The sequence below is a fragment of the Pongo abelii genome, chromosome 21, assembly GCF_028885655.2.
Source record: "Pongo abelii isolate AG06213 chromosome 21, NHGRI_mPonAbe1-v2.0_pri, whole genome shotgun sequence".
NCBI lineage: Eukaryota > Metazoa > Chordata > Mammalia > Primates > Hominidae > Pongo > Pongo abelii.
The window spans coordinates 60,994,677-60,998,323 of NC_072006.2; the positions used below are offsets into that span (position 1 = coordinate 60,994,677).

A 3,647-nucleotide genomic window follows, 5' to 3' on the forward strand; every position below is an offset into this window, starting at 1 on the left:
AGTCTGGGAGATCGAGGCTGCAGTGAGCTGTGATCCCAGCACGGCCCTTTAGCTTGGGTGACAAAGAGAGACCCTGTCTCAAAACAAAAAGAAAAACAAAACAAGTTATTTTATTATACGTAAGTCCAAACACATTAGCACAGGCACTGAAGAGCAGCAGAAATTGCACCTAAATCTCCTTCTCCCCATGTACATATCCAACCCCATCCCTTGTTCCCATTTGTGCTCAGCTGGGGTCAAGGTCTCACCATCAGAGCTGGCTTCCGAAAGGGCTCCTTTCCCTACAGGTTTCCCCCACTGGACTTTACCTCCAGATGCCCAGGACATGGGACATCATGCAAAGACCTAGCACATGGTGAGCATTTAGAAAATATTTACAGAATTATTCACAGTATTTGTTGAGCACCTACTGCTCATTCATATCAGTTATGATCTCCTCGCACTGCTTAGCACTAGCAGAAAGAGAAGACCCCGAGCATCTTAAATTCATGGCAGTTGCCAGCTGGAGCTCCCATCTGAATTTCCTGGAGGAAGGCAGATCCCATTGCGACTTTCTTTCTTTCTTTTTTTTCTTCTTGAGACTGAGTCTCGCTCTGTCTTCCAGGCTGGAGTGCAATGGCGTGATCTCAGCTCACTGAAACTGCCACTTCCCAGGTTCAAGCAATTCTCCTGCCTCAGCCTCCAGAGTAGCTTGGACTACAGGTGTGTGCCACCTCACCTGGCTAATTTTTGTATTTTTAGTAGAGACGGGGTTTCACCATGTTGGCCAGGCTGGTCTCGAACTCCTGACCTCAGGTGATTCACCAGCCCCAGCCTCCCAAAGTGGTGGGATTACAGCCATAAGCCACTGCGCCTGGCCTCTTCATTTTTTTTTTTTTTTTTTTTTTTTTGAGACCAAGTCTCAGTCAGTTGCCCAGGCTGGAGTGCAGTGGCACAATCTTGGCTCACTGCAGCCTCCACCTTCTGAGTTCAAGCGATTCTCCTGCATTGGCCTCCTGAGTAGCTGGGACTACAGATGCCTGCCACCACGCCCACCTAATTTTTGTATTTTTAGTAGAAACGAGGTTTCGCCATGTTGGCCAGGCTGGTCTTGAACTCCTGACCTCAAGTGATCCACCTGCCTCGGCCTCCTAAAGAGCTGAGATTACAGGCATGAGCCACTGTGCCCATCCCCCACCGGGACTTTCTAATTCAGGAGTTCTAGAGTGGGACCCTGTAATTTGCATTTCTTTTTAAAATTATTTTTTGTTCTTTTCTTCCCCGCCCACCCAGCTTTTCCTGACTGGAGAAGAACCGGGGACAGAAGGCCCGATTTGCATTTCTACTATTTTCCTAGGAGATGTTGACTTTGCAACAAAGAGAACCCCTCTGTGAGAACCAATGTTCTAGAGTTTAGGAAGACCATCAATTGGGGTAAATGAGCCAATTCCCAGAAGGAAAGGGGAAGGACCTTTTCTGAGGCATGATCTGAATTTCCTGGGCTGATGTTGCCCTTTGTTATTTCCATAGGGGACCTGTGTTTTCAATCGCTCACCTGGGGAGCCGCCAGATGCTAGCCAATCTCTGCTTTTTTCCCTCTCACTGTGGGTTCTTCAGAGCCCCATGGTTTAGACACAACAGTGGATTCTCTTGTGCCCCAATTACCACATGCGTCATGGGGAGAAGAGCTTGAACCCCCCAGAGGGTCAGGTCCAGGTGAGAATTGAGGGTGACACTGTAGAGAATTTAGCTAGGTGGGCACTGTGTACCTCATCATTGCCTGCTCCTTTCACAGTTTTGCATTTGTGTGTTGTAGAGCTACGTGTCTCAACCTAGGAGGATCTCCAGGATGTATCCTTGGGTGGAAAAATTTAGGTATTAGAATCTAGGCCAGGTGCGGTAGCTCACACCAGTAATTCCAGCACTTTGGGAGGCCGAGGTGAGTGGATTACGAGGTCAGGAGATCGAGACCATCCTGGCTAACACGGTGAAACGCCATCTGTACTAAAAATACAAAAATTAGCTGGGCACAGTGGCACACTCCCGTAGTCCCAGCTACTCGGGAGGCTGAGCCAGGAGAATCGCTTGTACCCGGGAGGCGGAGGTTGCAGTGAGCCGAGATTGCACCACTACACTCCAGCCTGGGCGACAGAGTGAGACCCCTCCATCTCAAAAAAAAAAAAAAAAAAAAAATTAGCCGGGTGTGGTGGTGGGCGCCTGTAATTCCAGCTACTACTCGGGAGGCTGAGGCAGGAGAATCGCTTGAACCCAGGAGGTGGAGGTTGCAGTAAGCCAAGATTGTACCACTTCACTCCAGCCTGGATGACAGAGCAAGACTTTGTCTCAAATAAATAAATACATAAATAAATATAAAAATAAAAAATATTTTAAAAAGAAATCTATACTGAGTTTTGTACCTACCTATGATTCATGGATACCTACCAGGGAAAAAGCAGAATAAAAACATGCACAGAAGGAAATATTCCAAATTCTGCTTGCCTGGGTGGTAACTTGCTATAATGTTTTACTTCTGTAATGGGAGGGAGTACACATGTGGCTATTCTATTATTCCTCCCATGTTTCATATCTGAAATATTTCATATTTTAAATATTTATGTAATACATTTTGTCAACCTCTTTCTTCAAGTCTTGGTGTTAAAATCATGTGTATTACTAAACCTTTTTTTTTTATTTTAATTTAAGAGGCAGGATCTCGCCCTGTCACCCAGGCTAGAGTACAGTGGTGTGATTATAGCTCAGAGCAGCTTTAACCTTTTGGACTCAAATAATTCTCCCACCTCAGCCTCCCCAGTAGCTGAGACTGCACGTGTGAGCCATCATGCATGGCTAATTATTTTTATTTCTTGTAGAGATAGGATCTAACCATGTTGCCCAGGCTGGTCTCAAACTCCTAAGCTCAAGCAATCCTCCTGCCTTGGCCACCCAAAGCACTGCGATTACAGGCATGAGCCACTGCACCTGGCCTTAAACACTTTTTTCCTAATATATTTTTATACCTTTAGCTCTTTGCTATATCTAATGGCCAGCCCTCCATATCCATGGTGTTGTCATCCATGGATTCAAGCAACTGCAGGTAGAAATTACTAGAAATAAAAAAGGATGGTTGTGTTTGTACTGAACATGGACAGTTTTTGTTATTATTCTCTAAACAATACAGTATAACAACTATTTACATTGTATTAGGTATTAAAGCTAAAGACTGCACAGCAGGTCCTCAAATAACTTTTTTTTTGAGATGGAGTCTTGCTCTGTCACCAAAGCTGGAGGGCAGTGGTGTGATCTTGGCTCACTGCAACCTCCGCCTGCCAGGTTCAAGCGATTCTCCTGCCTCAGCTTCCCAGGCAGTTGGGATTACAGATGTCCGCCATCATGCCCAGCTAATTATTGTATTTGTTAGTAGAGATGGGATTTCACCATGTTGGCCAGGCTGGTCTGGAACTCCTGACCTCAGGTGATCCGCCTGCCTCAGCCTCTTAAAGTGCTGGGATTGCAGGCATGAGCCACTGTGCCTGGCCAACATTCTTTCATTTAACATTGTTTCATTATATCATTGATGAGAAAACAAATTGGTTTTGTTTATACATCCTTTCCCTTTAAGTCAAAGTTTCTAAGAATCTTAACTGTATACAGAAGGTTGTGTGGTTGGT

The 3,647-nt window shown here is 45.5% G+C and overlaps 1 long non-coding RNA gene across 1 annotated transcript; it reads left to right on the forward strand.

Annotated features, from left to right (window-relative positions):
• Window positions 1-287: 287 nt before the first annotated feature.
• LOC129052159 (uncharacterized) lies at window positions 288-2,082 on the forward strand. Its single transcript, XR_008517032.2, has 4 exons — window positions 288-355; window positions 605-702; window positions 1,273-1,413; window positions 1,510-2,082. It is a non-coding gene; the product is annotated as an uncharacterized LOC129052159 (long non-coding RNA).
• Window positions 2,083-3,647: the final 1,565 nt, after the last annotated feature.